Source organism: Cupressus sempervirens, chromosome 6, assembly GCF_028749045.1.
Source record: "Cupressus sempervirens isolate cs-2001-9-10 chromosome 6, ASM2874904v1, whole genome shotgun sequence".
NCBI lineage: Eukaryota > Viridiplantae > Streptophyta > Pinopsida > Cupressales > Cupressaceae > Cupressus > Cupressus sempervirens.
This window is the reverse complement of record NC_143123.1, coordinates 238388882-238412439: the sequence shown is the minus strand read 5'-3', so window position 1 is coordinate 238412439 and position 23558 is coordinate 238388882.

Sequence of the window (23558 nt, the reverse complement as noted above, 5' to 3'; positions counted from 1 at the left end):
TCACCTTTTTTTCATTTTGAAATCACAACCTATACAAAAGATACAAAACATGAACATGCAAAGAAAATTATTTTTTGGCAATGTAGGATTGCTTGTCAGCACAGACTAGCCCCTTCTTAGAAAATGGCCAACTAATAATATTTTGTAAGGAAAATTCTATGATTCTTATTTCTCTTCTCAATAATCACCATTTTGATATTTTTCTAGAGTCTAAGATCTTTTGTAGTCCAAATTAAGGGCTTATCTAAGTAGTTTGATTCATTTTTCTTTCATATCGATCTTGTACATAATGATGTATATTATTTGTTAGCTAATTGGGCTTTGACAACTCCTAATGGATGGAATGTTTAGAACTCAAACTATCATTCCTATTAACAATTGATCACAATAGATGACTAGCCCCTTCTTTAATTGTAGGTTTAGATAACATTACTAGTATTTGGAAGTATGTTTGTCAGTTGTCATCCCTTCAACTTCTCGGTCTCATTAACAACTACATAGAAGGCCCAACCCCTCACTGTGTTGGTAGCTTTCCCACTTTGAAAACTTTTTGTATCTCTTACAATGGGCTTTTAGGATCTATTCCTTCCTAAATTGGCTTCTCTGAGAAATTTGTGTGCTTGATCTCAAAAATAACGAATTGATAGGATTCATTCCCCCCCTAATTGTTATCACTAAGCAGTTTGGAGGATTTGGACCTTTCCTTTAATCTTCTCTCTAGAGATATGCCTCATAATTTCTAATCTAATTTGAAATCATTAAGCATGGGAAATAACAACTTGATAGGAAGCATACCTTCCATAATTTCAAATGCTAGAAATTTGACACACTTGGTAATGAGTAACTTCCTAAACTGCCAAATTCTAGGATAGCTAGGAAGTTTTACTGAACTCAAGTTGCTTTGACTAGATAAAAACTAATTTTTTTGGTTCATTGAAACATGTGCTACCTAAACTTCTACAATTGATGAATTTTTCCTTATCAAATAATATGTTTGAGGGAAGCATTCTAGATGAGCTCTCAAATTTATCTAATTTGACTTATTTGGATGTGAGTGGAAATCAATTATCCAGTGACATATCCTCCAAAAAAATGACCATAAGTACTTGATTTCTTTGTATTTATAGGAAAATAATCTAACAAGGATCATCCCATTCAATATACAAAATGGGAAGCTCATGCAGCAACTCAGATTGGATAGAAACAATCTTAAAAGAATAATTTCATTTGGAATATACAACATTTCCTTGCTTGATAAAGATCAACACAATGTTCTTGATCTGAGCCATAATTATTATTTTTTCATAAATTTGCTACCTGTCACAATTTCAATGGCCTGATCTGATGGATACCCATTGTTGTCATAGTGCAACTTTCGTAAGTCCATTGCAATTGGGACAACATGTTCAAACGAATAATCATCACTACCATAGCATAGCTATCACAAAATTGTCAATGTTACAATGGTAGAGTGAAATATTAAAGAGTTGCAATTGTGAAAATATACTATCGCAATTGAGACAATGTGAAGATGAACTCTTTCCCCTTCATTCTTCGATGTTATGATGGTTCTATCCATTACACGTATGATGAAACCCTTTGCTGTCATAATTGGTGACATTAAAAGTCTGACGCTTGTCCAATGAGAGCCGATTCATGGTTCTATCGCTTGGGCAATGGGAGGCCATCGCAATTACGATGTCTTATTGTCACAATTCAAGCCCAAATCTAGTAGTGAAATCACATATTCATTTTTATCATCCTCTATAACACTTACACTAGCTTGGAGATGCCCCTTCCAAAGGATTTTCCACATACTTCCTCAACTTCTATTGATCTTCCCATCTAAGCATATCAACCCCTTCCATGTCATCTAATCTAAAATTACATTAGCAATATACTTTAGCATTTGTGCCTTGAAGACTTGATCAAAGTAAATGCCAAGATAATAAATTTTAATTCAAAGCATGAGGAAGAGTTACATACGTTCAAATTTGTTCACATTTCTTCAAAATACACCCTACAAGATTCCATAACTAAATCATAAAGGATTATATGCGTTATTTTGCATGAGTGTAATAGCACAGTCATACAAAAAACATCAAAATTAAAAGAAATTGTGTACAAGGAAACATCTCAATTAAAATGTAGGCAATATTAGATCAAACCAAACTGGCAAGATCTCAACAACTCTAATTGGTACTAATGATGCACTACTGTAGGAAAATATATTTACTATAGCTTTTTGGGACTATTTTTAAGTCTTCCAACTCAATATATTTGCAAATTGAAAGAAGGAAAACATCACATGTGAACTAACACTACACTACTATTTTTATTTAGTTCATTGCTAAATTGAATAGGTTTTCTTTTTCTTAAGCCTTGTGTTATTGATTGTTTTAATCGCCCGTCTAAAGGTTTAGAATTGGTATTTTCTAGGGCTTCATTTTTGTGTTTCAGATACTGGTCTTAACTTTAAGATTTTGTTATGGCATATGGAAGGAGACATAGGCTTTTTATGTCAAACATACTCACAAGTAGCATGGTACTTTAGGCTCTTCTATAGATGATACTACCTCATTTTGGGTTGTAGGCTCGTGTACCTTGCTTCTTAAAAAGCATGAGCTTGTGTTTTGATGAGAGGAATATGTTCTTGATGGAAACAATATATAGAAGGTGATCTAATTAGAGTTTTCTAGTTATATCCTTTGCCTTTTTTAGTGATTTTTATAGCTAGTAAGGCCTTTTCAGCTACTTGGCATAATATTACATTTATGTATTTTTTGAATTTCATCTTGATTGGGTGCCCTATAGATAGCCCATATTATTCAAACTAAAAAATCCATATGTCTTATTTTTTGGATACAATTGTCCAATTGTGTGTTGTCTTTGATGTTGCACAAATGTCACATCAGTTATCAATCAGTGTCTATCGAGCTCAATTGGTCAGCAAAGCAAATTTTAGTGTCTACCGAGCATTCTTGTAAATACTCTATGGAAACAATTTCTACCAAGTTCACTCGAGCGTCAAAGGATTTTGTGGCAGAAGTCAGTGTTAACCAAGCTCACAAGGTTAATGAAGGAAAGCCAGTGTTTACTGAGTTCACTTGGTCTCCAAAGGATTTTGCAGAGTTTGTAGTGTTAACTAAGCCTCAGTTGGTTAACACAAGAAATTAGTTTAGGAACAATGTTTATCGAGTAGGGTCAGCCAATAAAGGGTTTTGTTGTTTTGGAAAATAAAGTTTAATTATTTCATGTAATGATTTTAGTCGACTAATGTAATGATTATTGATAATTCTAAGTTGTATTTGGGCTAACTTGACAATTTGTAAGGTATAAATAAAATGTCAAATTGAGAATTCTAAAGTGCAATGAGCAAGCACGTAAATGTATTGATTGAAGAAGAAAGTGTGAGTGAAATTGAAGGATGGTCAGATATCCTTGAGGAGCAACAAAGTTGTATTTGATCAGGAAGGATCTAGTGAAGCAGAACAAAGATTTGTATCAACAATTCAGTTGCATCTCATTCAGGTCATTTTATTGTTACTTTCTCATCTTTGTAGCAGTGATTCCTAAATCTCTTAATAGAGTTGGTTTAGTAGCCATTTGTAAATCCTCTAACAAGGTGATAGTTCCTTTGAATTGTTCTAAAGACCTATAGCAAGGCCACTCCTAAGAAGGTGACTAAATCCTTTAACAAGGTCACACCTAATAGTGTGTTTTGTAACCTTTAACCAGGTTGGCTCCTAACAAAGCTCACTTTAGAAGAGTGAAAATCAGTAGCTAGTTATTTGATGGTTTTTCCTATATTGGCTTTCCATGTTAAATCTAGTGTCTCATGTGTTCATGTTATTTATTTTATGTTTGCATGTTAATTGTTGTGAATGTTTAAAGATTAGTAATAATTTAACATACACTGCATCTACTGAGTTACAACATTTTTTCTTTATGTTTACCAAGTGATAGTAGTAACTAGTTTTATCAGACATCTTAGGGATCTGTGAATATATTTTGTGGTAACTAATTCATCCCCCCTCTCAGTTACTCCATCTATATTTCCAACACTTGATATCAGAGATTTTGGTGCTTGTAAGAAGGGTTTCAAGGACCTAAGCTAAAGATCAGGATGTCTTACAAGAGAGAAATTCCAAGACTTAACAAGTATAACTTTTCAGTATGACAGGGACTGATGAGACTTCATCTGACTTCCATTGGAGATGCAAGATTGAAATACCTTGATGAAGAATACACAACTCCTTCTGGTACATTATCTATTAATGACATTGCTAAGAAGAAGACTCATAGCACCATGATGATAGACATTGCATCAACTCTAAGCTATGAAGAATTTGATGATATCAAAGACTGCGAAACTGCCTTTGAAATGTGGAACAAGCTAATAGATATCTATGGAGGTGATGAAAATGTGAGGAGAGCCAAAGAAAAAAGTCTAAGAGAACAATTTGATCAAATCAAAATGAGAGAGGATGAAAACATTGCCAAATATGTTGAAAGGGTCAAAGAAAGTGTCAGTGCAATCAAAACTTCTGGAGGAGATATCAAAGAGGAAATTGTTGTAAGTAAAGTTCTTAGAACATTGCTTCCCATTTATGTAATTAGAGTATCTGCAATTCAAGAAAGAAGATGTGAAGAAAATCATAAGATAAATTTGGAAGCCATAGTAGGAAGATTGACTGCATTTGTAGATAACTATGACAATTATGTTCCAGCTTCCAAGAACATTGAATCTACATTTGAAACTCAAAGAAAAAGGGAATAAAATAAAGGAATCTTAGTTAAAAAGTGAAGAAGAATCAGAAGAAAGTTCTGAAAGTGATCTTGAAGTAGTTGAAGCTCTACTTACAAGGAAATATTCTAGAGGCAAAAGAAAATACAAAGGTAAGGTTCCCCTAATCTATTTTTCATGTGAAGAAATTGGTCATATTGTTGCTAGGTGCCCAAACAAGCAAAACAAGGATGAGAAGAAAGGTCAGAAGTTCAATGGAAAGAAAGATTTCAAATCATTCAAGGAAAAAGGTAAGAAAACATGTTTTATGGCTAAGGACCCTAAGGATTCTGATGATAGTGAAGATGAAATTATTTACATTGATGTGAAAGATGAATCTAATAATGATGAAGAAGATAAGATGGATCTTATCTCTCATGTGAGAAAAAATGATACATGGATCATAGACAGTGGTTGTTCTCATCATATGACTGGCGAAAAAACTAAGTTTGAATATTTTGAAGACTATGATGGTGGTAGTGTAATGTTTGGAAATAATGAACCTTGTTGCATAAAAGGAAGATGTTGAATCTCATTAACCAAAGAACTTGTATGTGATAATGCCTATTGGGTTGAAAGATTAAAACATAATTTTTTGAGTGTGGCATAGCTAATCAATATTGGATTCAAGGTGGAATTCATGCATGGAAAGGCAAGACTACTAGATGATAAAGGAAAGCTGATTGGATTAGGCATATAAACAAAAGGTAGCTTTTTTTATCTTGATCTTGGTGAGTGCTCATGTTTTATTGCTCAAGTTGAAGAAAGTTGGTTATGGCATAGGAGGTTATGTCATGTGAATTTTGATAACATGGTAAAGATAAGAAAAATCAAGAAAGTAAGCAGCATTCCTAGTATAAAGAAACCTGATGTTGGTCTATGCAAGAATTGTCAGATTGGTAAGATGCAAAAGACTAGCTTTAAAAGTAAAAACTATCAATCTGAAGATATTTTGAAAATTGTGCATACTGATTTTGTGCGGACCTATTGGAATTGAGAGCTATACTAGAGAAAAGTTCTTCATTCTTTTTGTTGATGACTACTATGTATCTGAGAGAGAAGTCATAAATATTTGAGAAATTCAAAAGGTATTTGGCCAGAGTAGAAAAGGAAATAGGAAAAAGACTGAAATGTTTAAGATCAGATAGAGGTGGTGAATTCATCTCCCATGAATTCAATAACTTTTGCATTGAAAGAGGAATCAAAAGATAGGTATCAACTCCTGAAACTCCCAAGAAAAATGGAATAGATAAAAGGAGAAACAGATCTATCATGGATTGTGCAAGGACTCTGATGATTGAAAACAACATTGCTATCAAATACTGGAAGGAAGCTATCAGCACTGCAGTTCATACCCTAAACCGAGTATACCTGAAGAAGGACTCATTCAAAACCCCCTATGAGTTATGGTATGGCTATAAACCCAATGTAAGTTACCTAAAAGTATTTGGAAGTAAATGTTACATATTGAAAGAATCTAGAAAAGGAAAATTTGATGTGAAGGGTGATGAAGGTATATTTTTGGGATATTCTTGCAAGAGTGAGGCATATAGATGTTTGAATTTGTCTACTCACAAAATCATAGAAAGTGCACATGAGAAAGTTGATGAGTTTGCAGAAAGGACTGAAGAAGAAAGAAAAAAGGAACTAGAAGATTACAGGAGATTTGCTTTCATTGTACCTGATACATTTCCAGATACATTTGTCAATCAAGTGACTTCTACTCCTGAGTCTTCCTCGATCACTGAGTTACAAGAAGTTCCAACCAAGTCACAGTCTAAAGCTACCAAGCCAATGCCTACCACGTCTAAAGGACCTGAGCTATAGATACATCAACTAGAGCCAAAACTTGAAACTCCAAATGAAGACAGTGCAATTCATTCAAGAGGCAAGGAACCTATATTAGCCAAGTATGTTAGGAGACATCATGCACCAGATTAGATTATTGGAGATAATCTGAAGGTACTATGACAAGAAGTAAGCTAAAAGATATTTTTTTACTCGCTGATTTTGAACCTAGAAATGTCAAAGATGCATTAGAAAATGAAAGTTGGTTTGAGGCTATGAATGAAGAGATAGAGAAAATGAACAGAGAATTTGAAATGTCTATGTTTGGTGAGATTAAATTCTTTTTTGGTCTTTAGATTCAGCAAAGCAAGAATAGTATCTACATCACTCAATCCAAATACATCAAGGAGATGCTCAAGAAGTTTTGTATGGAAGATTTTAAACTAGTTGGAACACCCATGTGTACTGGATTAAAGCTTAACAAAGATGATGAATCAAAAGAGGTAGATCAGACCTTGTATAGATCAATGATTGGAAAGTTACAGTATGTGGTTCATGCAGGACCTAATATTGCTCTTGCAGTTGGTATAGTAGCAAGATTTTCAGCAAAACCCAAAGAAAATCATATGATAGCGATCAAAAGGATCTTGAGATACTTGAAAGGAACTAAAGATTATGGCCTATGGTATAAACTTGGAGGAAATCTGGACCTAAAAGTGTTCACTGATGTTGATTGGGTTGATAATTTGGATGACAGAAAGAGTAAAAGTGGAGGAGCATTCTTTCTTGGAAAAAGGTTGGTATCTTGGACAAGCAAAATGCAAAATTGCACATCCCAATCTACAGCAGAAGCATAATATGTTGTAGCAGTAGTGAACTATTCTAACATTGTTTGGTTTAAATAGTTGTTGGAAGGCATGAAGGTTGAGATCAAAGAACCAGTTGTTATGTTTTGTGATAATACAAGTGTAATTAACCTATCAAAAAATCCAGTGATGCATTCCAAAACCAAGCACATTGCAATAAAGTATCACTTTGTCAGAGAATTGGTGCAGGATAAGGAGATCAGATTGGAATATGTCCATACAAAAGAATAGATCAATGACATATTCACCAAGCCATTACCTAAGGATGCATTCTTGTATCTAAGAGTTAAGTTAGGGGTCATTCCCCTATCTGAAGCTCACTAAAATAAATTTTTAGTGATGCATCAATAGGAACCAAGTCGAAGATCTATCAGTTGATGCAGCATAGTCATGGGAACATTGCATATGAATCGGTACTTAAGGTACACTGTTACTCATTTGGTATGTGTTTTCTTTGGCATGTGTTGTCAAAGAGGGAGAGTTTAATATCATATATTTCTAAATTTTTAATTTGTTTAAGGAAGAGTTTGATGTTTAGAAAAAAAGCTATGAGGGAGATTACTGCATTAGAGAAGTTTGTGGCATAAAATCTAAGAGGGAGAAAAATTTTCTATCAGAGAAAAGACTTGTTTGAAAATTTTATTATGCTATGACATGTTGTGTTGCCATCAATGCAAAAGAGGGAGATTGTTGGATATAGTTGTCCAATTATGTGTTTTCTTTGATGTTAAACAAATGTCATATCAGTTATCAGTCAGTGTCTATCAAGCTTAGTTGGTTAGCAAAGAAAATTTCAGTGTCTACCAAGCATTCTTGGAAATACTCTGTGGAAAAAGTTTCTATCGAGCTCACTTGGGCATCAAAGGATTTTGTGGAAGAAGTCAATGTTAATCCAGCTCACAAGGTTAATGAAGGAAAGTCAGTCTTTACTGAGTTCACTTGGTTTCCAAAGGATTTTGCAGAGTTCATAGTGTTTACCAAGCAAGGTCAACCAATGAAGGATTTTTTTGTTTTGGAAAATAAAGTTTAATTATTTCATGTAATGATTGTAGTTGACTGGTGTAATGATTATTGATAATTATAATTTGTATTTGGGATGACTTGACAATTTTTAAGGTATAAATAAAAGGTCAAGTTGAGAATTCTAAAGTGCAATGAGCAAGCATGCAAATGTATTGATTGAATAAGAAAGTGTGAGTGAACTTTGAAGGATGGTCAGATATCTTTGAGGAGCAACAAAGTTGTATTTGATTAGGAAGGATCTAGTGAAGTAGAATAGAGATCTGTATCAGCAATTCAGTTACATCTCATTCAGGTCATTTTATTGTTACTTTCTCATCGTTGTAGCAATGATTCCTAAATCTCTTAACAGAGTTGGTTTAGCAGCCATTTGTAAATCCTCTAACAAGGTGACAATTCCTTTGAATTTTTCTAAAGACCTCTAGCAAGGCCACTCCTAACAGGGTGATTAAATCCTTTAACAAGGTCACACCTAACAGTGTGTTTTGTAACTTTTAACCAAGTTGGCTCCTAATAGGGCTCACTTTAGAAGAGTGAAAATCAATAGCTAGTTACTTGATGGTTTTTCCCATATTGGGTTTCCACGTTAAATCTAGTGTCTCATGTGTTCATGTTATTTCTTTTATGTTTTCATGTTAATCATTGTGAATGTTTAAAGATCAGTAATAAGTTAACATACACTACATCTACCGAGTTATAGCATTTTTTTTTGTATGTTTACCGAGTAACAACAGTAACTAGTTTTATCAGACATCTAAGGGATCTGTGAATATATTTTGTGGTAACTGATTCACCCCCCCAGTTACTCCATCTATATTTCCAACATTTTCATAATATATTGTCTCTATTTCTTACCATGCACAAGATGCACTTCAAAGGAATTATGAATGTGGTGATGATGCACTTCAATGGAATTTTGAATGTGCTCATGATGCACAAGATGCACTTCAATAGAATTTTAAATGTAGTGATGATGTTCTGAACCCAAGAAGTGAATTCAAAAAGTCTAAATCTCTTTGTTGCTCCTTTGAAATAGCTACCCATAATAGAATTGTAAACAAAGGAAGTTGTAGACACTTAAAATTGTCCTAAACAATATATTAATTTATTAATATTTCCCTTGACACTATAATTGATTATTAATTAATTAATTATATTTTTTATATTCTTCTACTTATTTAATTAAATTTATTTAATTAAATAGGTTCACATCCCTAATGTATTTAAATTTAATTTGAATACTTCCCCCTAATGTGTTAAATTTATTTAATGCATAGTGCTCTATAAATCCCCTTTTAAATAAATTCCTATTTATTTAATTTCCCTCCACTTTCTTCAATTCTATAATCTTATTATTAAATTAAATCCTATTTAATTTAATCCTAACCCCACCTAAAACCTAGTCTACCACCCAAGAAATCCCCCCTTTCATTAATTCCTCCAAAAGCCTCTTACACTCTTACACACTTGTCCCCCTTTCCTTTCTCCAAGGTTTCTCACACATGTGAGCACACCTTGAGCCATCTTAATCACAAAAAGACTTGTGTTGACCTTTGCATGGCTTGTCTCCTTAGCCCATGTGTCTCCCTTGTGTCACCTATGTGGATGCCACATAGGTGCCACCTCCTCAAGGCTTCTCTCAAGCCTATAAATAAAGCCCTTGTCTCAAGCATTCTTCATCTCCTCCATTGCATTGTTATCATGCTAGATTAAGTTTAGAATTTTTAGAGATTTTCATGCTTAGAGCTAACATTTGGTAGTTGTTTGCATTCTTTCAATTCCTAGTTATATCATAGTTTCATGGTAGCATTATACTTTTATCTTTCTTCATTGTATCTCATTTCCACATTCACATTCTTGGAATCCTTTTGAGGTTAGTTTATTCATAGCCCTTTCTTGAATATATTCCACATACATCTTAGCATAGTTTCATATTTGCACTCTTGCATTCATTTGATCATTTTGAAGGGATTCAATCATAGTTGTGTTTGAGGAGAGCACATCCACTTCCCTCATCATTGAGTACACCAACAAGGCCTCTTGTGGGCACGCTTGTTGAGCTACTCCAAGGCTGCATGAGGACTCTTATCTTTCAATTGCATTAAGTTTTAAAACTCAAGTAGAATTAGTTGTATTTTAATTTACTTAGATCTTTGATATGCATGTACACCTAATATTTTCTTGGTTACACTTACTCCTGATAGATTAGGTTTTCACATATACAGAAGTATAGGGAATGATGAGTTTTCTCATCCTTGTGTTGTAATGATACACAAGATACAATTTACCACCTAAATCAATACTTACTAGACCATTGAAGTCTCCAAATGTTGAAAGGATTCAAATAAGGTTGTGGAAAATATAAAGGATCAATTTAAGTATCATGGCAAGGATCTCAAATATTGTGAGGATGTCATTTCCCCTTGGTATTTAGGTAGTGTGATGCTTAATTTTGTTTATTATCAGGTCTATGATTTAGTTTATTAATTATTTATTATGTTTATTTTTTCCTATGCTTTATTATGGTTAGGGCTATGATTATTTGGCCTTGACTCATATGGTTAAGACCTTTGTACATATTGTGTGAACAAGGTATTCTCACATTTCATGATTATTAGGATATGGGTATTTTATGGTATGTGGTTTATAACTTCTTCTTTTTTATTTATATATATGTTATATACCAATGTGGCCATAGATAGATAAAAAAAGATGAGACCTAGACCACAGAGCACATTGAATTAGTAAAAGTACATGGTTATGATAACAATGTCTAATTAGAGGTTTGAATTTGTTTGGGGCAAAAAAAAAATACCACCACTTAACTAATGAATCCACATTTTGTTATCTAACTAGAAGGCATCACAAAATTAAACATTGCTAACTTAATTAAATCTTAATACTTTTTCTCATATCCCACCCTAAATGGAACCCCACAATTTTAAAAATGACTAAATACTCAATAAAATAATATAATAGTAATATATCACATGCTTAAAATATAACATCATCATTAATATGTGAATTATATTTATTTGAATATATCACACTAATACATTTGGCATCGATTTGCGATGGCTAGGTGTCACAATTACGACCGCAATGTGTCGCCACTGTGACAGTAATAGACGTCATTGTTTTTTAGTCGCAAATTATGATGTCTATACTATGTCGTCGCAATTATGATGCCTATCCATCACTATACAACCACTTTATTGTGCCATGAACCCTGTTGCAATGCTTGTGCCAAATGTTGCAATTGCGATGTTCACTACAAGCATTGTGACGGGGTCGCGATGGCGATGATGCAAGTTTTCGTCACCATGCTTGTTGCAGATGTCACAATTGCAATGTCCCCCACAAGCAGTGCGATGGGGTCACTATGGCGGTGACGCCAGCTGATGTCACCATGCTTGTTGGGGATGTCACAATTGTGACACCTGCCACAAGTAGTGCGACAGAGTTACTATGGCGACGACGCCAACGACCGTCGCAATGGTTGTGGTGGATGTCGCAATTGCAACGTCTACTGCAAGCATTGTGATGGGGTCTCTGTGGCGACAATGCCAACTGTTCTTGCTACCACAACAACCCCGTCATAATGCCAGTTCATCGTAATGCATCTTTTCATGATATTTTGACTTCATTATCAACTTTTTGTAGTGTTTGCCATGTTTTCTGAATGGTTGCCAACAATGTGATTTTCCCTTTGTTTTATAGGTTTTGCCCCAAAATTGTTTTGGCATTAAGCTTGACAAAAAACTCTATCTTGTATTGTGTTGTAGTTTCTCTTGATTTTTTCTCGTGAATGAATTCCCTTTACCAGCAATCTTGGCTTTTCTATTTGAAAGTGATTGAAAAGGATTGCTCTGTCGATTGGAATATTTTCCATAAGAGTCGTATATGCATAGAATAAAATAGAATTGAGCTCCATTGCATAGAATAAAATAAAATTGTGATTATACCTGTTGGCCCATGTAATCTAGCCTTTAGAAAAGATGGTTCAAAATCTTTTATAGATAGAGCCCCATCTTGTTGGCATGTTTCTCCTCTTTCTGTAAAGCTATTATTTGATTGACGGGGAGCAGACAAGTTTTTCTCCGTGCTAATTTTAGAGTCTTGCTCAACATCAGAATATTGTCTATCTTTACTTAAACCAAATCCGCCAAGAACTTCTCTTTGTTTCTTTAGCTTAGTACCATTTCCATTAGAAAGCTGCCTATTTACAAGGGGCATCAGAGTATCATAAAATTTAGCAATGTTACACCCATTCTAAACCACACCAGCTATAATTTTTGATGTCTCAATTTGCTGCACAGAAACACAGAGAGCAGACAAGTTTTTCTCTATACTAATGTTAGAATCTTGCTCAACATCAGAATATTGTCTAGCTTTACTTAAACCAAGTCTTCCAAGAACTTCTCTTTGTTTCTTCAGCTTAGTACCATTTCCACTAGAAAGCTGCCTGTTTACAAGAGGCATCGAAATATCGCAAAATTTAGCAATGTTACACCCATTCTGAACCACACCAACTGTAATTTCAGATGTCTTGGTTTTCTACACAAAAACAAAACCATTTATTTTGTTTGATAGACCCTTTCCATGGGATTGTTGTGGATACTTAGAAGTGACTAAACATGCAAAACTTTTCGCAGTTGGATACTCTTTTCTAGAAGGCATTTTTGTAGAGCATTTCTGCTTAAGAAAAATGTCAGCCTTCTTAAGCTGTAACTTCATGCATTTCTTCCTTTCATTGGATCATTTCTTCCTCAAAATATGCATTGCTCTTAGAAGAAAATGCCTCCTAAAAGATAGTACTTGTAAAAATCGAGGACATGGAAGATGCTTCATAAGCTTCAATCTGTTTCACTAACGAGGTAGTGGTTGTCCTCATGGTGTTTTTGGTACTTTTGGCTGGAAATACATTTAGTTTCTTGACTATATTTCTGCAAACCTATGTGGATGCCTAGCTTTTACAAATGAACCATTCATTTCCCTTTCCTTACAGAGCAAAGTACCATTTTTTCCTCCCTGCCAAAAGGAACATATAAAGATTCATTAGGACTAAAAGAAATTTTCTCAAAAATAAACATATACACTATAGCATTAATACAAAAAACAAGCACCTGAAATAAGGAACCATCTTCCAGGGATAGGAGCTTAGTAGCCTCACTCTCATTATCTATAGAATTGTGGACCACACTACCATTCTCTACATGCTCACCATCTACAAGTTTACCATTTGAATCATTTTTTGGAAGTTTAGTAGCATGATGCCAAGCAATAATACCTGTCAAACCATTTGTAAAATGTTTGACATTCTTATGATCTATTACCATTAATTTTTAATAAGCTTCAAAATTTCTACCAATATAGTTCTCATTATCATTGCTCACATTATAGTTTCGAGAATGTCTAACAACCATATCATTAAAATTACCCACAGAATCAGTTCCCTTTATTTCAAATTCCTGCTTCTTAACATTATTACTAGAACCATTTGATGTGCATCCATTACTTATGGTATGACTTGAGAAGACATTATTTGTTTGAATACCATTGGTTCTTGGAGGCACCATCTGTAATGTAGCATCATGATCTGTTGATGATCTGGATTTACTGCATGATTGGCTAGAACTTGTGTTCTTTCCTAGACTTTATGAAATGAAATTGACATTTGACAAATTTTCTACTTGTTGGGGTATCTTGTTTACACCTGCAACACTAAAAGAGATTGTTGTCATTTGGAAAGAATGCATGTTTTCTGTCACCTGGGGGGCATATGAATCTTGTAAGTGGTTTTCCTTTGGATGTCCAATGTTCAATGACACCCTCTTCTTTAGTTTAGAGCCATTATACTGAGATTCAAACCCACCTGTTGTTTGAATGCTAGTTTTCTTATCTCTTATATAGAATAGCATGTAAGCTTTCTAGGAAAGCACACTTTTCTCACTGACTGAATAGACCTAGAGTACAAAATGTTATAAGAATAACTTCAAGTAGTCTAAGAAACTTTAGTATAATTAGTGTTACCATATAAAGAAAAGGTTCTACATAAAATTGTAGTTCTTTTGTGTATTCTGTTATACACAAATTATAATGAGCTTGCTCCACAAAATTAAACATGTCTTCACAACTATAGCAAATGTATACCCGATTATCATCTAAAGCATGCTAGATGCCTGTGGATGAATGAATAAAGTAGAAATAATGACTAGAATGTGTGCTCCAGCCATCATGAACAAGAACACCATAAAGAGTGTACTTAAAATTGCCCTCCTATGATTGATCAATAGACAGAGAAACTAGAATATCATTCAAATGTGCAAAATTTATTAAAAAACTAGTAGATATTACAAAAATTATATTATTAGATTCCACTGAAAATGTGATCCACTGGCAAATAATATTGTAAGGGCTACTTACATGTGAACTACTAACAAATGGTTTGAGATCCAACGTACAACCAAAGTCTACTTTTTTGTCAATTTTTCCTCCAGATCCAACTACACTGAAGGGCTTGAGATGAATTGCAAGAACATGTGGTGCTTTATCAATTTTGAGTTGTTTTAGAGCCTTCACTTTTACTTTGCATTGTTCACATTGATATCTTTTCACACTGCATCTAACTACTCCACTGTCGTGTAATGTGATAATGCTTTCAACAAGGAATCTGCTCGAATGATCTCTAGGCTCAAATCTAAGAAAGGATCAAATTTATTTGAGCAATAATAACATTGTGTACACTTCACCTACAAGCCAGGTTGAAGCAATTGTTAATGAATAAAATACTTTTCTAAGACTATAACCTAGAGTTCCCAGCATAAAAATAATTTTGAAAGGTTTAAGTGACTCAAAAAATCCCATTTATGAAATGAATAGTAAATCCTGGAGGTGTCTATAAACCCCTCTCTATTCCCTCACTAATATTAAAAAAGATGATGTTTAGATATGAATAACTTCTTCTGGTATCTTCTTACATTCACTCATCCTTGTTAACAAAGTATAGAAAATTTTGAAAATATAAACAACTAAAAGTCACAACCTGACTTATGAGTCGGCCACCAAATATTTTATGTACTAGAATCTTCTCATAAGAAACAGGTGATTCAATTAAACAATATAGATAAATATACTCATACTGGTGAAAGAAAGTTTTATGTTTTTTTTGTGTTTTTTTGAATATATGATTTTTTCGTTTATTTAGAATATGAAATATATAGCAATGCATGGGAATTGAAAGTGAAGATCCTTCCTTCTATATTTTATTGTGCAAATTAAGACAACAATGACAACTATATACAATGCAGTATGCACACACTAAAATTTCAAATTGCAAAAACCTGGTAATGCTAGCATGCAACATTGGGGTCCAATAAAGACAAAATTCTCATAATAAATCTACCCAGCAATGATAAAAACCCTTTAGCAGATGAAATGTAGGTCTAAAATTGAGATCGCTGACCTTCTTTGCACCCATGATTGCCTCTATAAAAAGTGTTAAATAATCAAAATTGACTTATTTTTTTCTTGATATGTAATGCTTACAACAAAATGTTCCATTTCCTCTTAAAAACAAATTGAATAAAGCATGTAGAGTATAAAATTTTCATGGAAGAAAGAACCCACCAAAAATTCAAGAAAGCTCAGCCAAACACCAAGGAGAATTTGCATAACCTTTTGAGAATATGGAAATTTGAACTGAAGTAGAACTAATATAGTTCTGATTAAAACAAAAGTTATGTTATAACACCATACAATTAGAAGTTATAGACTGCACAACATTTTTGTAGTAATAGAATCTCGACAAAAACGTAAACCATATCTAATACAATGCAATTACATACCTGGGTCTTCCCAGACAACCAAGTGGTTGGTCATGACTAAAAATCCAAAGTACAGGATCAAACATTGTTGGATAGAAAGGCTTCCCAGCTTCAAGTCATCCAATCTCATGTTCATTTTTTCCAAGACTAAATCCCTAGGTTTCTTCTCCTAAAACTCGTCCAAGAATTGAAAAAATGCCTCAAGTGTCAGATAGCCAACCTAGTGAGGGAAACTAAAGCTTTTAGGGTGAAACCAATCATGTTTGTTGAAAAAAAATTTAGCACTTCAAAAAAAGTAAGGACACAATTTCTACTCAATATAAATATCATAGAAAATACTATCATATGCTTACTAGGTTTTATGAGCAATAGAAAATCCTCATTTCTACTAAGCATGGCCGAGTGACAAACATGTATTAGACTAGTAATGATCTCTAGGATATCAGTAGATCACTACAAATTACTCACATGAAGGTAGATGCTTGTCTCAAATTGGCTCTTTAGAGCATATTCATTAAAAACTGAAGCCAAGGAAGCGATTGTTACCTACAATGTTTCCAAATAGATAAGGATGGTATCGTAAGAAATTAGAGTTACGATAAAATAATAATCTTGCAATTGTTTATGCAAGCTGAAAGGCACTTAGATAAAATAATTAGTTGTCTTAGAAAATCCTGGAGTGAAAACAAATAACTATATTATTTTGGATTTTTTTAAATTAGAATACTAACGATATTTTTATCATACTTAGAAAGGGAAATTAAACTATAAAAATTGTAAAATTCTATAGCTTCTATATACAATTGGTATGAAAAGTTTACTCTATGGCTATGTTCTTTTCATGTAGTGCATCTAACAAGTCTCTAGAGCATTTACAAGTTTTGAAGTAATAAAATGTATTAACCTGCTTTAAATAATTGTACCTTCCTATAAGCAACTTTTGTTGGTTGGTTGGTTCAAGAAGGAAATTAAAATCCCCCAACAACCACCCTATATTACACGTTGTTTTACTTTTTATTACTATGGTCAAGAAGAAAGGAGACTGTAATGTCTTCTATAATCGTAATTCATATGGTTAAAAGACTCATATTTGTCTTCCCTCTACTCTTCCTCCCACACATCATTTATTCAATACAATAGAAGTATTTTAAACAATACAAAAGATTAACACATAGTAACCTACTCTAAACAAATTTTTTCATACTAATTTAACATTTTATATACCTTAGAAGTTTGGAAATATTTATATTATCTGTTATTACATATTGAGATGTTATAATTGATTTATATATAGAATAAATGTTTAGGTTGTGTCAAAACCTTCAAGGGATGGATAAGAAAGACAACACATACTTCATCATGCCTCCAGATACAGTGCCTCTCACATGATCTTTCTATCTCTTGAGTCAATTCTTTCCGATGTGCTTGAGTATACATAGAACAAGGCTTCATCCTTTATAAGTTTAGGCCAATCTTGTGAAGCAACAACCTGAAAGTTCAAGAATCACGAGAAAAATTAAATATGGAAAAAATCCAATACTATCATCATTATAATCTACTAGAAATAGAAAATTGTTCATGTCCAAACCTATTAATAAATGCCTAAATGCAACACCTTTTCCTATAGAATAATTTATATTCTCTAATTTTAAAAACTTATAGAAATTATATTTTAGAAGTTTGTTAGGCAAAACACGTAGATAGATATGACATTATTCTCATGCTCAAATTACACAACCAGTGATAGCATAACATATATTAATTTAATGAAACTAATTTTAAGAAGGGTTCAGTAATCTTGATGCCTATTTCACATGTGAGCAGTGGTACTCTGCAACAATCATGAGATAATGTAGTTCAGATTTTGGTGAGAATGATGAAATGTGATAAATAAACTTAAAGTTTCATCTAGAGTTACTTGTTAGTGAATGTACATGTAAGTTCATAAGGATCATTGTGATGAAACTAAGTTACAATCATGATTCCAGGAACAACCTGTCAAATAATAAACAAGTCAGAATATGAATTTTATTAAATTTTAAAAGTTTAGAGATTAGAGATTGGATCTGTGAAATTTAGTTTTACATGTTTAGGGATTAGATCTGTGATTGGAGATGTCACATTTATGCACCCACAAACTGAGGCAAATAATGGACATACGGGTTATGAATCCAAACAAATATTGGTGATGGGACATAGAATGTCATGAACTAATTTGTGTCATATTTAAACTAATTATTCATTTGTAATAATTCAATACTGATATGTTGAAGTTCAATAGTTTAAGCTTCTCAGCTAATTTTTTTTTTAAAAGAAGGTTTTAGAATCTCATGAACCCCTTTTTTAGCTATCATTGAACAAGTTTTGTAATTAGTGTACCTTAAAAAAAGAGTTCCTAATCTTACACAAAAGAATAACAATAAATAGCTTTGTTTCAGTTTGGTTAGTTAGTGAAATGGTAGACGAGAAGCTTGTATTTCCAAATTGATTTTGATTTTATGAAAGTCAGGTTGAACTAAATTCAAGGGAATGTCTATTTAAAAGCTGCTTTCACAAAATAATAACCATAGGCTCTACCTATCATTTGACAGATTTTTTATTTAAGTGTTGTCAATATTAAATTTTAATGGAGCTAGGAATTAGTTTGAGAAAGATTGAAACAATAAAAAATCAGTATCACACACACTTAAATGCCAAGCTATTGTGCCTCATTTGACATGAGTATTCCTCCTCTAGGTAAAACTAACTACAAAATCCATTGTTATGGCTATCTTGAGTTTCTAAAAGAAAACAAGTGAATTGCACACTAATGGAGGAGACACTTATATATTGAAGAATCCAACAATCCATCATTCCTTAACCATTTCTCTATAATGATAATTTGTCTTTGTTTCCCACTGTCTATTAAACTGGCCTTTCACAACTTCTGTGTCCTGTGAAAAAAAGTATTCAGTTCTACACCGAACTTATTTTCAAAGCAACTTTCACAAAATTATAACTATTCTGGCCAACATTTGACACATTATGAATTCAACAGTTCTTAATATTACTTAACAATTAGAACCGTATCTTAATAGCCTTAAGAAGAAACATTTAATAAAAATGAAAGAGAAATAACACCAGACATAGTTGCAAAAATCTCAAATCAAGAAAGCATCAGTTACAGAAATTAAGACAGCCAAAGTCTTTCTATCAGAATTGAGCACTAATGAAGAGGGGGATTTACTTACTTGATGTAAAACATAACAAATAATCACCATTATCTTTAAGATTAAAACTAGCTCATTGCAGAAGATATAGCAGATGTAATATAGGGCACAAGTTTTTAAGAAAGCCTCTGAACACAAAAGTGTTCTTTGGGAGATGTATTAGATTAGATTACATTAGACTACACTATCTTGCTCCCACTTGTGAAGGAAAGTTAGAGGTAGGTATGAAATAGATTGAATTGATCTATTAAGCTAGACATAAGCCATTGTGTAGACTCTAAACTATCACATGGACTTAATTGATGATCAATCAACAAGTTGAGGGAGGAAACCCTAAAATCTTTGCCACACGGAAGCAGAGCTAAGGAGTTGGTTGTGCAAGTCAATCTTAGGAGATCCATTATTTTCTTCTGAAGTGAAGCTCTCACCAGAAAATAGGGTTACAAGCATAGTAGCCTATTTGAATGTATTATATCCGACATTTGTGGATCTCAATTTGGTGCTCCTAGTTACATTCTCCACTGTAAAAGATGCTCGTGTCCTTCCAATTGAAAGGGGCCTTAGCAAGACACAGTGTTATAGGTCTAAACATAGGACAAAATAGAGAAATATTTAGTATCTTATTGAGCTTCACTTTGTTTCGAGAATATTTTAATATTCTCTACTAAACAGGGCCAACCATGTGAAGGTGGAAGCTCATTTGGCCCCACCCCCCTCCCCCTAACATCACTCTACATTCTCCATTAACATCTAACGTTCATTCATTCTTTCAACCATTAATAAAATATAAAACTCAATCAATATCACATGATAACATTCAATCAATATCACATGATAAAATTCATTAACACATTAGATTCGTTAACATGCAACATTCATCAATATTCTGCATTAACACATAGTTCATGAACATTCATTAGCACATAATTAAATTCATTGAGACATAAAATTCAATCATTATCAATTAAGGTATGTAGATGGCAATCATTTCTTTTTTTTCTTTCTATTTCTTTTTTCTATGTAAGCTCTAAGAGGAGCATCAGTGTCATCACCAATTCCCCCCTCATCAGTTGTTCTGTTCTCTTTTCTTAATGATCTCAAATTCCTATGTTGTTGCAAAGGGGGGTCCTCTGCAATAACAAATAAAAGAGTTAAATTATAAATAATTTATTATAATTGTTACAAGTATTTAATTATTTTAAATAACATAACTGTGACACTCTTTACCTGATCTAACCACAGCATTTTGTCTAGACTCAACGTCAACACGCTCATGAACATCGACCCCTCAATCCTCTACAGCTGCTATACAAAATGTTATGTTAATCCAAACACCAATTGCAATTACATATAAAAAAATTTAATAGAAAATGTATACCTCCACCACTGGGATGCACATCATGCGAACCTTCAGCATCCACCAATTGTGTAGAAGGATTGTCAGGCTGCATTCCAACATCCTACGCATTGTTATCATTGCTTGCTTAAAATAGATATACTCACTTTATATTGGAACTTAACATCAAATAGACTAATTGGTAAAGTATTCAATTTGAAATAAATTTCATTTAGCTTATTTACCTGTGGCTTAGATGCATCATTATTAGAACCTTCCACACTAATTTTAGCTCGTAGTCATTCAGCCACGACTCTATAGCCTTGTTGGAAGCCAATTCTCTTATCCTCTTCTGTGAGGCATCTCTTGAACTTTGAGCCCTGCATTTTTGCGTGGTATGGTGAATTTTACTTGCATTGTTTCATCAACCAATGGAGGGTAGTTAAAATATCAAAAGGAAATGGTAAATAGTTAGCAGGGTTTCCAACACTTGTTACACCTTATTTTGGTCATGTTGGAGTTGTTCTAAACTGTCTTGGGTGTTTGGGAGTCCTAGAGGATTCAACTGCACTCTTGGTTGGGTGTGTAGAATAAAGGTCAAGTACTGCAATCTGCCATGTGACTAGTAACAGCAAGTTTGCCTTAGACCTGATTTATTTTGGGTTGTGTTGATGTTTGTTTTGGTTTCCATTTATGTTAGAGGGTTGGAGTTTTCCAAAACACTTGGTGTCAAGGTTGGGTGTATGAGGCCTTGAATGGTACAAGGAAGAAGTAACTAGTATGTAGCCTTATGTGATGAGTTGGGTCCATGAATTAAAGGAGTAGTTGTAATAGCAGATTAGTTCCCTGTTTGAAGGTGAATCAAGCCTTGAATGTTCTTGTGGAGAATAGAGGATTGGGGTGATAACTTGAATTGTTTAGTTGTTCCCAGGTGGTAGGAGTTTGTCGATGCTTCCAAATTGTGTTACTCTGCATCATATATTGGTATGGAGGAACACTGAGATCCAAGTTGAGGATCAGAAGCATAGACAAGCTAGTCTATCCTAGCATTTCCCATCACATTATATAAAAAATTTGATACAATTTTTCATTTACTAATACTTACAACTCTTGCTTGAAGTTTTGAAAAACCACCAGAGCCGAGCTTGTGTGTCTTGTGCTTTTCTAGTCTTACCTTTGTTGCCTTTGATGTGTCAGGCAATCTATGAAAAGTTTGAAATATGTTAGATAGTATAAATATAGAGGTTAATTAGTACATAATTAGATTCTCAATAGTATCACATACCTTGTCGTACTCTCCACTAGTGTAATATTATTTTTCTTGTCAGCTTTATACTTTCCATCCAAAATCAGAGCCTGCCACTCAGCCTCAAGAACATAGGGTAGACGCTTGTACCTGGGGTTATCCCATAAATTTTTTCTGTACTGATCCCTAATATACTTCAAACATAAACCAAGTTTTTCAAGGAGCTTGTTTCTCTCGAATGCACAAGGTCCAAAGAGTTGGGTCATGCTCTCTATAAGATCACCCTTCAATGGTTTGTCTTGGTTATTCCACCTTTTAAGTAAAAAAAAACATGTTAGACTCATAAATGAAGTGAAGCTACCTTTAATATAGTTCAAGAAATGGATGAAAAGGAAAACTATTCTAGCAATGATATGAAATCAAAATAGTTTCTTGGGGTCTTAATTAGGATATGATGTTCCACCAGGTACGCAGGGTGGGCCCGAATATTTGCAAACACTCATCACCAAGTTTTCTCCAAAAAACATCATTCCCTACAAAACAATCATGGAATTATTAGTTGATGAAGAGTGATCAAAAACTAAATTACTATTATATCACTATAGAATAATAATAACTTTAAAGTACTAGGAACTTTGGCTACTTTTAATGGAATGCCTTCATCGTCGCTGACGATCAATATGACATCCTTCACCGTTCTTGTACTAGGAACATACACTAGTACAAAAACAACAATATATGATTAAATAAACTACTAAAAATTGTAGATATATGACTAATTTTGATCATGTGGCCAATGGTAGTTTATTTCTAGACATTTATCTCACAACCAAATTTATGACTAAACCATTTTAATCATTGATTTGGTTGTTCATTGTTGTCACCTAGTAGTTTATTTGATAATTTTGGTAGTTAATTTGGTAATTTGTTTAGTACATCATTTGGTAGTGGATTTGGTAGTGTATTTGGTAATTTATTTGGTAGTCAATTTGGCAATATATTTGGTAGTATATTTGTTAGTATATTTGGTAGTATATTTGGTAATATATTTGGTAGTATATTGGGTAGTATATTTGGTAGTTTATTTGCTATTTTATTTAATCATTAATTTATCCATATTAGGTCACAATGGAATCAAACCACCATCCTCCTACTTGTAAAGCAGGTGCTCTACCATTGAGCTAGTGCCCTTTAACTAATAAAGATATTATGTATCTTATTTGCATATGATGTTCATATTAGGGAAGAAAAAAGAACCTAAAATGTAGAAAATGACATCATTCATGTTATCTAATTTTTGAATGCAAACCAATTACTTGGTATGAAAATGATTCTATTCTAGACAGCATCCTTAAGTAACCATACAAGGCATTTAATTATTTCCAAAATATCCTTAAAATTACAAAGCTTACATAAGGAAAGAAAAAAAATCAGATTTCTCAAACCAGTGACACCCAACGCCAAACACAATGTAAGGGAGA